The sequence below is a fragment of the Lissotriton vulgaris genome, unplaced genomic scaffold, assembly GCF_964263255.1.
Source record: "Lissotriton vulgaris unplaced genomic scaffold, aLisVul1.2 SCAFFOLD_710, whole genome shotgun sequence".
In the NCBI taxonomy this organism is placed as follows: Eukaryota; Metazoa; Chordata; class Amphibia; order Caudata; family Salamandridae; genus Lissotriton; species Lissotriton vulgaris.
In genome coordinates, this window is record NW_028245732.1 from 790,024 (window position 1) to 804,385 (window position 14,362).

At 48.4% G+C, this 14,362-nt stretch overlaps 1 protein-coding gene across 1 annotated transcript in view; it reads right to left on the bottom strand.

The window, feature by feature from the left end:
- Positions 1-14,362, bottom strand: part of LOC147666301 (histone H4 transcription factor-like) — a 157,018-nt gene that overhangs the window by 132,737 nt on the left and 9,919 nt on the right.

Genomic DNA, 14,362 nt, shown 5'->3' on the forward strand with positions numbered 1-14,362 from the left:
TTTTTGAAATGTTTAATGACAACTTGTTTGCCATCAAGAAGTCCGACAGTTCCGTTACTAATCTGGTTAGCCCCACCTTTGTTAGGCTCAGGAGGACAATGTCGTCTGCATAAGCCAAGTGCGTGAGCTGTAAATCGCCAAGTTTTGGTGGGTGGGCATTGCAGTGGTTCAATTTCGCAGAGAGATCTGAGATAAAGAGGTTAAATAAGTGTGGCGCAAGAACACACCCCTTTTTGAGGCCGATGATTGTGGGAACTTTTCTCGACAGTCGTGATCCATCACCAATTTTTACTTGCGACCAAGTTTCAGAATAAAATAGCAACAAACCCTTTAGGATGCACTCAGGAATTGCCCATGATCTCAATTTCGCCCACAGCAGATTACGATCCACACTGTCGAAGGCCGCCTGAAGATCTATAAAACACATGTTCAGATCCGGTTTTCTACTCATGCACTTCTCCGCAATCATAGTTATGGATAGGATATTTGCTATTGTTCCGATCCCTTTCCTGAACCCCGTTTGATTTAGGGGAATCAGTTCTTTCTCACTAGACCATGCGACCAAATTATCCAAGAATAGAGAAGCAAAATATTTTGCCTCGATGTCCTGCAATGCTATCAAACGATAGTTGTTTGCGAAGGATCTGTCCCCACCTTTATAAATCGGCGTAAATATTGATCCTTTCCAACTCTCTGGTACTTGGTTCAAGTTCTGTACGTCTGAGAACAGTTCCACCAGGCAAGGTCCCCAGAATTCCGGAGCATATTTATACGCCGCTTGTGGGATGCCATTCGGGCCTGGCGCCCCACTTGTTTTTCCTTTTTTGATTCTTTTAATTATTTCTTCCGCCGTATATGAATCATTCTTAGGGGTCGAGCTTATTAAATCGCTATGGTCTCTAAACAACGATTTACCCCCTTTTTCTTCTACAGAACACAGTTTATTTTGATTTTTAGTGCATGGGTCACTACTTTGTGTTTTTTCCGGAGAGACCGAAAATTTAGATGCCAGAAATGCTGCCCACTCCGATTCCTGCACATTAGAACTCAGGACGTTACAAGGTCTTGTTAGTTGGTTTATTGTTTGCAGAATATATTAGAATTCTGTAGTTTTGAGCTATAGATTAGTTTTAACCAAAAGCTGTCATTTGTTGATCTTTTATATTCCCAGATCATGTTTTTGTATTCTTTTCTTTGAGCCCTAAAAATGGCCCATTGGCTTGGACCATGATTTGCCGATTGTAGCTTCCTTTGAGTTTTTCTAAGCTGTCTTCGCAGGTCTCGTAGTTCTTTCTGGTGTTTTTTCCCTGGTCCATCAGGATCAGGTTTCATAATAGGCGGCTTCATCTTTGATTTTAATTTTTGCAGAAAAAGAGACCATTTTTGGATAGCGTTAATTGGGGAACTCCTTATCTCAATCAGTTGGAGAAGTCAACAGGTCGCGCCAATCCGAGGTATTGGGTTTGCCAATGTGTTTAGCCATGTTGCACAGTAGTGTAGCAGTTGTGCAGCATGCCTGAAAAAAAATTGCCATGACTTGGCCAGTGCTGGTCGAGTTATAGTTTTTTCTGTTTTTTTTTTATTCCTGGTGGAAGGAAATGCAACACAGAAGGGTAGATACCTCCCACCAGCAATAAAAAAACAATGCTATTTTAAACTTTCAGCCATGCTGCAGAGCAGCTGAGATGCTGTACAGCATGACAAATCCAACAGGTCAAGTATGCAAGGCCCATTGACTTTGCCAATGCTTGTCCTTAATGACATGTGCTGCACAGAGCACGTGCTGTAAGACTGTACACAATGTAGGAAAGTGATAAAAACAACGATAATGCAACAACACAACATAGCCTCAACCTGGCATGCAGTGTGGATTACAGGCACAAAATGTGTTAACATAAAATGAAAGTCTTCCCAACTGGTCACACTTATATGCATTTTCTTTTTAACTCCTAGCAGTTATCAAAACACAAGTTCCTTACTTTCGACATCGATGTAATCTTTTTTGTGAAAAAATGCCATCCCTTTGTAAAGGGTTCAAACAGTTTGCCAAATGTTCACAGGGTTAGCATAAAAGTGATAGCGTTAGCCCATGGCTTTTGTTTCCAGGTTTCAGACACGCCTCTACAAGCACGTGAAAACATTCATGTACCATATCCCTTTCCCCTCACAAAACAATTAAAATGTAACAAAATCGTTAAATCTAGTAGGGAGAATAGTGGTTTGTTTGGAAGGATACACCATTACAGAACTCTATATTTCTGTAGACAATTGTTTTTAAAGATAAATCCATCACTTGAGAATCCAAAAGAAATGCAGTATAAAATAAGTCAGAATCAGAAATCCCCGACGGATTAGTTGAATGTATAGTAAAGTCATCTGTAACATGATTTTTTTCTAATTTACAGAGTTACCATCCCGCACCAGATTGCTACAGAAGGATGGCACCTGATTAGCATCAAACATATGAGTATTGAGAGAAACGGAATCAAAATATTTTCCAGAACTCTAAATAATCTCTGGTTGGTCAGAAGAAATTTTGATTACGTTTCTTAAACTCGGGTGCTGCAGTGTCACTCCAGGGGTAAATGGGATGAAGGCCTGCCACAACCGCTAACAGATGAAGAATGGGAGGAAAGCTGTAGAATGACCGGGAATCTTGCCGTAAATGGCAATTTTAAACGCATACATTATAAATACCTCCCCCAGATGTACTATGCTCCTGCACAGTTGCATAAATATGGCCTGAGGGACATTCATTGTTGCGTGCGTTGTGGTGTGGAGGGCGCTGATTTTGTGCATCTGGCATGGGGTTGCTCTAGAATATTTGCATTTTGGATGGGCGTGACCGAGGTGCTGTCTGCCATGACGGGAGTTCAGATTGGGTGTGATCCTAAGGTGTGTCTCTTGGGGATAGTTTCCAAAGTCCCAGCAGGAGTGCGCAAATTGGTGGTGCTCTCTTTGCAATTAGCCAAACGCAGGGTCGCCCTATGTTGGGTTGGAAGGCAGGCGCCTACGTTGAAGCACTGGCTGAAGGACCCGGCATATTGCCGTGACCAACTTACCTGCTATTCTGAGGGGTTACCGTCAGCGTCTCGGCCGCGAGACATCTGGGGACCTTATACTGCATAAATGCTGATACAGCCGGATGTTGATTAAGCACACGATGATGTATACAAAGTTCCATGTACACGATATTGCTTGCCTCAGGATATGCGGCTAGAAGCCGCTGCTGGGTCTTGGTTAACGGAACAGATGCCCTGAATTGAGAGAGATGGTGCTACTGCTGCATATAAAAGATGTTATGGATGTATCGATTCAACCCTAACTGATGTTTTCACCCCTGACGATATTCATGCTCGATTTATTTAACTGCGACACACTAATTGATTATTGTATTATCTGAGAAGGGAATGTATGCACACTTCACAGCTGTACTGTGGTTTTCCGTTGTTAAAATGATAAATCAAAATAAATGTAAAAAAGTTTCTAAAACGCCATGAACCCTTTTTTTCAATAAAGATAGTGCTTTGCCAACTATTAGAACCGTAACAGGTGTTGAAAATGTCGATTCACCCTTAGTCACTTTGAGTAGATTTTTTATTAAAACCCAATCGCCAGTATGAATACAATATTACTTAACCTTTTTCTATGAATCACATTTTTCATTATGTTTGTATTGTTTTTGACACACGGTCTCGTAAAGCTTCCATTTCTCCATTACTTTGTGTATATTATGACATGAAGATATTAACAACAAAGGTTCAATTTTACATTTTCGGTTCTCTTCTTCTCAAAACGTTTAAATGGAGAAATATCAGTTGTGCTCTATAGAGTTGTAAGATAACGCTAAACTCTATTATTATAGTCTCCAACATCTAAACCTGATGATAAAGTTGTCTATACACCTTTAAACAAGCATTTGCAAATGCAATAGGTCTTGCATTTGCGAGAGTTTGAGCCATTGGCACTGTAAATGACAATGACTTTTATTTATGTGTTTTGAAAACCTGCAAGTGGTGCTTAAACACACACTTTGTACTTACAGTCCTTGCTTGCTTAAAAGAGGCTCAGTTACTGCCACCCTTGCTTCTCATAAGCAACGACTATAAGTACAAAGTGTGCGTGTTCATGCACCGTTTGCAGGAAATTAAAACACAGAAGTGCTGATACTGTGACGCCAGTCCGTGCGTTTCAAAGGGAGGAGGAGGCAGCTCCAGCCAAAACATGCATCAGTCTTTGAATGCACAGCAAATTTGGCAAGATAAGAGCAAGATTTACAGCCCTGTTTACAACAGAGCTCTGTAAACCAATAGCACTGGTCTCAAGTGATGTGAGCACTATTTTGTTCTTAAAGCTGCAAGTTAAGAGTAGCAACACAGGTAACAGGGGGCAGTCTTTGAAAATGGGCGGAACTTCTAAAGCCCATTACCTGAACACAGCAGGTCTCGCAGAGACAGCGCAAATGCTGCCTAGACGAGAGCTGAAAATGGTTCCCTCGTTCAACCAATCCATGTGAAGATGGGCTATATAATGCAATTTTAAATGTTTCACATCATAAAAGCTAAAAAAATGCACACGTTAGTCGAGCCGAAAATGAGGGCTATTATCAGTAACAATGTACTTCGGCAGGCCTTCTAATTTAAACACATTTTCCAATTGTGTTTACACTTATCAGTATTTTAGCAGAATCTAAGAACGAGTAACAAAACCACTTTGATTGATAGTCTATAAGAATAACCAAATACCTCATTTTACTGGGAAGTAGACTGTACTGGCCAGAGAAGACCATATCAGGGAAGTGGAATTCCTATAACCCCATGCCCAGGACATATTTTTCGGGGTCAAGGGCAACAGGTTTATGAGTATTTTGTTTTTGGGACAAGTAAGCCCAACCCCCTGCAGCACAAACTCTTTGGCTGCCAGTTTGCAGTACCACATTATGGATGAGGAAAGGGCACTGTCTGCAGTTAAGGTAATAGTTTTGGCCATATATTAATGCTGTCTAAACTTGTATTTATGGTTCACAAATTGAAAGCCTTTATTATTAGGGTGAACGCTCTAAGTAAATGTTGTAAGCTCTGACTGCACGACAGTAGTTCAATATAAAAATCTGTACACACAAAAGCAAAAATTGTTTTTGGTTTCAAAAAGCACGCACTGCCACAGTAGTTATTGGCACTGAACAAAAAGACTTTGTGTGCCGATATGCTCCTTGTGAAACAGCAGAATGCTGTCACCCACAGTGAAGCCAGCCGATACAGGAAGAGAGAGAGAGAGAGAGAGAGAGAGAGAGAGAGAGAATTTTAATAAACGCAAAAGGTCATGGTCAACACCAGACCAAATTAGGGGCTGAATTATTAAAGAAAGTCTCAAAAGTACACTCATGGTATATGTCCTTGCATTAAGTGCATCTATACGGCTTTCGTGAATTCCCAAGAATTTACAGAAGTAGGACAAGAAATAGTACTCCTAGAAAATATCTGTGAACTGCATTTTAGCATGAGCAAATATGCATGTGTAGATTTGCTCATGCAAACATCTGAGTGTTTGCAAGTTCACTTTCCCCTCTAACAACTTTTCCCCCAACTCTGGAAGGTTTACGTCTGCCATTGTCAGGTGTAAATTTCCAACATTTCTAAGTATGGGAAAAATTAGAGAAGAGTTGTTAAAAACCCTTAAAACATGCAAGTTAGTAGGTTTGCACAGACTAAAAAGGGCATTCCAACCCTGGAACTATTGCTCACCACTACCTTCAGCCCCAGTATGTAGACCCGCGGAAACCTGGCAACTTAAAAGGGATTGCAAGTATTCAAACACTGCTATGGTAGGAGCCTTGGCATAATCAGAGAGGCTATATCAGAGCGCTTATATAATGAGATTGCAGCACTACATGGAACTAAAGGGACAAGTGAATTTATGAAGCAACCTGCCACATGGACAAGTAGATATTTGATTAAATTCCACACACCTGCCATATCTAATTTCTGCCAAGTTAAGTCTAGAATAGGAACTGGATTAAATTATTTTGCACAGACCCTTCAATGTTTATCAGAAAGTAAGCATTCTTTACAATTGTTAACCACGTGCGGAACTTGGCTCTCTAAAGCTGGCCACCAATAAAACAATTTGAGTTTCTTGCAAGTGCCTGCTATTCCCAGAAGGGCTTTGTGAGTGAACAAGATTATATGTTCTCTCAAGCTCTCAGGAGGCATAGATAAACCCGGGCTCCTCAATAAATTGTTTACAATAGAGAGTTCAAATGCTACATGAGCACTATAATGTAGCTTGTAATTAAGACATCGGTCCTTAGGCCAACCTTTCTTGACATAACCCATTGCTTATTGTAACACTGTATCATTATTGCTAGCTAAAACCTACTTATTTTCTGAAACTACATCTTTGGTGGTGTCCAATGCATCTATTAGTGCCACCACTCATTCCCTGTCATCCAACGTATCACCGGTTATATCAGCAGGAAAAGAAATCGGAGACAGGCAATCTGCTCTAATTTTTTTTCCCTCCTGGAATATATTTAATATCCAAATTATACTCCTGTATCTTAGATGACAATCAAACTAGCCTTGCAGTGGCTTTAACTGTGTCCCTTCCATCCAACAAATTAACCAATGGCTTGTGGTCTGTGTTAATTTCAAAGACTGGGCTGGACTGTTCCCATGAGGCACAGGGTCAGACTGATTTGCTGAAATCTTTAATTTTGATGTGCTTAGTTTTTAATTATCTATATACCTAGGAGGCGACCCCAATTGTCAATTTATGTACTAAATAGGTCTGTGTCCCTGTCTCTTGTCCTGATGAAGACCCCACTGCAAGGGATCAATTCAAGCCTGCTTCCATAAAGGGGTCGAAACGTCGACTATTTCCCTATGTTTTCAGCTTCACTCCAACATGTGTGTTATTAATCACACTCATGAAGCATGTTACTTTGTAGTGTTATATTTGAACCTATGGTCGTATATATTTAAGTTAAAGTATTTGTTAATCTATCACTGTGTGGCCTTCGGGCTTTTTTCTATGTCACTTACCCTCTTCTACACTCACTGCACAAATCCCCTCCCCTCTTCCAGGGCACTACAACAAATTTTTAAGTGTTACATTATGAATTGTTGCCTTAATGGTTGGCTTAGCTTCATTGTAATTAAAAACAATGTTAGCAGATCGACTCTTTTGTCTATGTATTTGGACTAACTTGTGTGTTTTGCAAACAATTTTGTGTGTGTTAACTGGGACCCCTCTTTCTCAGCATTATACATACCCGGGGGGGCGTGGCCAGGAGCCGATCATGGCGGACGTGTAGTCGAAAAGCTCCGTCCTTAGCCCTCGACACACACAAATTATCCTGCCTGCCCGCAGTGCGACCCACCTAAATAGTGAGCCCGGAGCCTCAGGAGGTGAGCGGCGTGCAGCGACGGAGAGCCGCCCCGCTCAGACTGCACCGGGGGATCGTGGTGCCTGCCGGGGCCTGCTGTGCAACGGAGAGCCGCGGCCTCGATTGGCCGAATGACTGAGCTGCCGCCTGGGTCGGCGCGCTGTGGGGGTGCTCCAGGCCGGAGTAGAGACACGAGACCTGCAAGCGGGCCCGCGGACGGTGGCAGGCGATTGCTCAAGCTTCCACCTTACTGCCTCCCCTCTGGCGCTGAGTTCCCCGGACGGAATCATCCTGCCGGGCGGCCCCGCCAGCGGAGGACACCGAGACCAGCTCAACGCCCGCCTGCGAGACACGGAGGCACCGGAGCAGGCTTGTGAGCTGGTGAGGAGAGTGGGGCCGGGGGAGCGTGAGGTCGATTACTGGCACTGGGAGACCCAAAAGAACTGCCTGAGCCGCGCACCAGCGATGAGGTGCGACCCGACACAGCAGCGGTGCTACGGGCGCCATCTTGTCTTCCCCTGGGGCCCCGGATACCCCGAGTGACTGGCACAGCGCCCTGCACTGCCTGGAGCACGCTGAGGCGACCCGGGGACAAGGACTCCAGGGACACGCTGCAACACCCACCCAACAAGGCGGGGGCCCCAACCATCATCGCGGGGTTCACCCTCACGGCGGCCGGCGAGCAAGCCACAGCCAACGAGATTCCTGCTGCTGGACCGGGCGAGAGGCGCCCCCCCCCATCCTCCCGACCTTTGGGGTGCTCCCCCAGTCGGCGAACCGTGACCCCCCCTCATCACCTTGCTGGGGCCTGGACAGTAACCACACGCAGGACCCCATGCGGGACGACACCACACCCGCCAGAGTCGCTATCGTCACCGCACCACCACTGACCCTATTTGTCTTGGGGACCTGCCTGACACCTGTTTCTCTCCTGTTGGCTCCAGGAACCAGGCGGCCACCCACCGGCGCAAGGCGAGGACAACTGTGAGGGCCGGGACCAGTGAGTACACCTTTTACAGCGCCACCCTGTTCACTAGATCAATGGGCAGACACAGGGGCAGGACCCAGGAACACGGCGCGCCGGCGGACATGCAGTCCACGGGCTCAGAGGACCCACTAGCCTCCTCAAATGTGGACATTATCCCGCAGACGGAGAAGGGATCTCAAGACGCCAAACTAGATCCGATCCTCAACGAAATACGCGCCACACGCGAGGCGCTGGAATCACGCATAGACAGTATGGCGACGGGCCTCTCCCTGCTCCGAGCTGATCATAACAAACTGGCAGAGTGAGTCTCGGAACAGAAATTAGCGCTGAATGACCTCATACCCCAACAGACGGAACACTCTGCGAAGCTGGAGGGCATGGAGAAGCAACTCAAGCAGCTATGGGACAGGGTGGATGATGCGGAAGGACGTGCCCGCCGCAATAACGTCCGCATCCTAGGCATTCTGGAACGGAGCGAGGGGAGGAACCCCACCCAATTCGTGGACGACTGGCTACGGAAAATGGTGGGCCCGGAGGATCTTACTGCCCTGTACAGTGTGGAACGAGCACACAGAATACCATCGAGGCCCCCACAATCGGGAGCACCCCCTCGTCCTCTGATTGCGCGCCTTCTCCACTACAAGGATCGTGACACTGTGCTGAGGGTGGCTCGAGAGAAGGCGACAATACGCTATGAGGACAAGAATGTCTCAGTGTATCCTGACTTCACGCCCACGGTACAACGAGCCAGATCCACCTTCATGGGAGTGGAGCGCAAATTGCGAGAGAGAGACATGAAATATGCGCTCCTGTTCCCCGCACGGCTCAAGATCCTACATGCTAACAAGTCTCACTTCTTCGACTCGCCTGAGGAGGCAGAGGAATGGATGGAGGTCACTAACACCACCGGCCTCGCAGGACCCATTTGCCGACGCCAGAAGCGACAGACATCGGAGCCCATCAGCCCGGAGTGACGCCTCTTCCAACACCAGACGAACCCCCCCTCGGCGGGTTCACCGACGAGGGCACAGACCACAGGGGACCGACCAGCGGAACAATCTTCAATGATGCGGCTGACGGAGGAGGCGCTCACCGCACACGACGCGGGAGCAGCCGGGGACAGGATCACTGTCACCACTGACACACACACCGAGGTATCAGGGTCGGTGGACAGCCTGCAATTGTTCCCTAAGATCACGGCCCAGATGGCAGTAGAGTTCTGAGCAGCAGCGCGCTGGACACTCTCCGGGTGGTAACGTATGAATGAACTCATTCTCCGCGATAGGTGGGTTGCGAAAGGGCCTAGTTTATGGGGGGCTACCATGCCATCGCAGGCCAATAAGAGACAGGCACGAGTGGTCTGCTCCCCCCACCACATGCACAAGAAACTAGTTGACTTATGCCCACGTTGGGCATACTGGTTCGGCTCCTGAGCCCGTTGGCATGGGGACCTTAATGTTAAGGGGTTACCTGTTTGTATGACACTCCTCTCCGGCAGCAAGACACATCTGGCATGGACACCCATGAGCTCACCACTAATGCACTACACGGTTGGTCATGGGGCCACTTAATGTTTATCATTTGTGCACCTGGAATGTGCGGGGCATGGGCTCGGTTCACAAGCGCCATAGAATCCTAGCCCAACTCAACCGTAGGGGAATCATGATAGCATGCCTGCAAGAGACGCACCTGAACAGCGCCGAGAATGTGAAGCTGCGCAAGAAATGGAGGGGGCAGCTCTTCGCTACTTCCTACTCGGCGTTCTCCAGAGGGGCAGCTATTTGGCTTCGCAATTCTGTTCCCTTTTAAACTATTAGAGCAGAGAATTGACAAAGAGGGTAGATATGTGTTTGTGAGGGGTTTATTGGATGGGGATGCTGTCCTGCTTGGTGTGAGAAGTTGGCCCGATATGCAACGTTCGCTATTCTAGCGACCGCTATGTATCGTTCCAACGACCCTTATGGTGTTTGGTTGTAAGTCAACCTATAGACCAGCTATCCTAGTAGCGTGGATACGAGCAGTCTAAGGCTAAAGACTCGAGAGGGCGTGTTAAGCCAGCTGTTTACCACACATGTACCCCTTGAACACCCAGTGAAAGGACACCACACAAGTGTTATGAAAATAAACAGTATATTTATTAAGAATCACAACAGCCCTGTACTCTTTATGAGGACAGGGTACTAAGCACAAACCAAATCTCTTTAGCAAATACTTCAAGTGCACAATTAGGAACAAGTGTCCGAGGACACGGAAAGATTAAGGTCTCGGGCGGACCCGATAAGGCAAGTCGGAAGCGAGGGACTCGGGACCCTAGAGTAAGGAGGCTATGCAGGCACCGAAATGCCGAGTTACCTAGCCACGAGGGCTGCGGCTGCACAAGTCTTACAGGCGTCGGGGTCTTCGCTGACGAGCCAGGAGCCGGAAGAAAAAGAGTTGCTGGCCGGCGACCAGTGCTGAATAGTTCGTAGAGATCCAAGCCTGGATCGGAGATTGAAGAAACCTGAAAGCAGAGGGGACCAAGTTCGTACTACTAGCCAGTAGTCAGAGGGTACCAGGAAGGCACCGGTTGGCCGTCACCTCGACCAGGTGAGTGGGCGACGCTAGGCTCTGCAGTCTCACGGACCAGGAGGCGTTGTCGGCGACCACGGTGGAGGTGCGAGCTGTCCCACGAAGGATGATGCTGTCGGCGTCGCTGGGCCCAGGATGGGGCAACAAGCCTTGGCAAATCTCAGGGCCACGTGGTGGGCCTAAGATGGCGTCTTGAGTGGACCAGGAGGGTCCGGGGTGCTTCTCGCAAAGATGGAAGCAAGGGCCAGTCTGGAGCAACCAGACCAGCAGTGCGAATTCTCGGATGTCGTCACAGAAGGGCACAAGCCAGCGGCTAGTGACCAGACAACGTGCTGAGCAGCGAGCAGAAGGGCCCCACGCAGATCGTGGAGATGCTGGGAGACTGCACTTCGGTGCTGGAGCGGCTCAGGGTCGGGGCTTCTCGGACCCCAGAGCACTCACCAGAGAGTTACCTCGATGGTCGTGCTGGTTTTAAGAGCGTGCAGGTTCTGATGACGGCCGGTCCCTCGAGGTCTCGTCGCACCCACGGATCACAGCTGAGCTGATGATGTGGGTAGAGGTCAGAGATGCCAGGGAAGCCGGTTCTCGTCGAGCTGGGCCGTCGGATTCCTTGAGGAAGGACTTACAGCAAACCGCAGAGTTCTTAGTTGGTGCCCGCTGATGCGGGGTGACTACTCCTTAGTCACAAGGGAGAAATCTTGAGAAGAGTCTTGAATGTCCTTTCGTAGAAAGTAGTTCTTGAATCAAAGATGATCTAATCTGGAAGGGTCCCCGCTCCGGTCTTTATTCTAAAGAAAGGGGTGGGTACATGACTAGGTCCTGCCCTAAGGGTGGGACCAGGAAGGGGGCAGTTACACCCCTCTCCCCTGCCGGACTTTCCCCAGGCCAGGGCTGTCGCCCCTGGAACTGGTTCTAACCGGCAGATGCGTAGTGAGCACCGGGGTGCCACTCCGCAGTCACCTTCACGCAAAAGCCCTACCTACCCAGAATACACAAACCCTGTCTGGGACGGTGCGAACACCGCCCTCGACAGGAAACCCTTTGTCCAAGCGCTCCTCGCTGGAAGGGCTCCCAGCAGCAGGAGGTCAGACTCGTGTCTGTGGTGGCAGCATCCATTTTGTGGAGCTGAGGCTTCAGTTAACTTTAACCGGGGTTCACGGTTACATGCATGTCGTGTCCCTCTAGAGGGGTGGGATGCTAACCTCATCGCCAGAATTGGTGAGAGGGCAGCACCCCGATTCGTATGACACCTTACTCGACATGCCTTGATAACGCGACACCGGAGTTACCGATATGGTACGCGTTATCATGGAACAGCTATTGGGTCTTGATTCCGCAAGCTGCAACCGGGCTCGGCTCGGGCCTGAACCTAGCTCACACGAGCCCACGCACTCTGCCTTCAGGATTGTTAAGGCCTGCCATAGGAGTGACTGATAGGAACTCGGGTGTCCATTGTATGGTTAGATATAGAGCTACTATACCTAAAGCGAAGGGTGGTTACACGGCTTCGCCCCAGCTGTCGTGCAGCCAGTTGTGTCAAATTTAGGAGGCCAGCCAGGGGTGGCATAATACATGCTTCAGCCCCTGGCGGCCCTGGGTACACCTAGGCCCTGCGTTACGGGGTCTGATAAGGTGGCCCAGTACCAATTGGTAAATGCACCTAGGGTACATATCGTAATTTAGAAAGAGAACAGCCAGGCTGTGGGTCTGATTAGCAGGCCCACAGCCAGAGAAAGTCGTAAACCAGTGAAACAAAAGCAAAAAATCTGGGTGATCATAGGATTGCAGACCCTACTCTCCTACACTTGGTTGTGTGTACTCACCGAATTCAGGCCAATCGGAGTTCCTTACCAATGTCAACGGGATCCTTGCGGATTGGGCCGATCATCACTGGGTGATTGGGGGGGGGACTTCAACGCTGTGCTAGATGTTGCTCTGGATAGATCACACCCCCCACTGCATGCCACCGAAAGCAGGAACCAGGCGGATGCACTGGCACATTGGGCGGAGGGTTGGGATTTGGCATGGCGCAGCACACATTTACTAGACAGAGAATATACCTTTTTCTCCCCGCCGCACCACCTACACACCAGAATAGACCACATATTCTGCTCCCGTTCCCTGACGGGATCGATTGTTCAGACTCAGCACATGGGGAAAACCCTCTCAGATCATAACCCTGTTGAACTCACCTGGCAATGGGGCCGGCCACTGGCTCCCATCCCGACTTGGAGATTAGCCACGGAACTGCTCGAAGACACGGTCTTCAGGTCGTCCCTGTCAGACACCATTGAAGCCTACTTTGACACGAACGCACATACCGCCAGCTCCCGACAAATAGAGTGGGACACCTTCAAAGTCTTCCTCAGAGGAGAAGCGATGGCCACTCAGGTGGGCAGAAGACGGGAGGTGATCAATAGCCTAAAAGAGGTGGAGGATAGACTGGCATCCCTGGAAAGTGAGGCTGCGGGTACGAATGCACACTTCACACCGCTGCAAGACGCACATATAAAACACGCGGAGCTGCTAGAAGACCTAAGACTATTAGATTACAGGGAATACACTAATAGGCAGCACGCGCAGGCGGATAGGTCTGGCCCCCTACTGGCCCGTATTCTACGAGACTCTCTGGTATGCCACCCGATTTTGGAGGTAATGGACCAGGAAGGGGTATTGACCTCGACTCAAATAGGAATCAACACGGCATTCAAAGACTATTACGCCACACTATATGGCCCCCACCAACACCTCTCAGAGACCGCCCTTGAGGAATTGATGAGGGATTTAGAACTACCCCAACTCACTGACAGGCAACGCAAGGACTTAAAGTGTAATATTACAATAGCAGAGATTAAACAGGCGATACGCGGTCTCCCGAGGGGCAAGGCCCCTGGAACGGATGGCCTACCGGCCGAATTCTATGCAACATTCATAGATCTCCTAGCCCCACGCTTACACACTATTTATCTGGAAGCCCTGCGGACCACCTCATTGCCACAGTCATCCCTGCAGGCGTTAATAACCTCCCTATTAAAACCGGGTAAGGATGGGATGTACCTGGTTAATTACAGACCTCTATCCCTCCTCAACACCGATTATAAGATCTTGAGCAAGGTACTAGCGACGCGATTGGCGCAATTCATTCCGCAGCTGATCCATCCCGACCAGTGTGGTTTTGTGCCAGGCCGCAGTACGGCTATGAATCTTAGAAGGCTGGCCCAGCTGATGCTACGAGACCCGGGGGACATGGGCTCCGAGGGCTGCATCTCACTGGATTTGAAACAAGCCTTTGATTCCCTCAGATGGGATTACATGTTTGCTACCCGAATATATTGCCTGGGTCAAACTACTATACACCCGTCCCACGGCTCGGGTGAGTACCTCCAAACACATTTCAGGACCTATAGCTATAGCGAGGG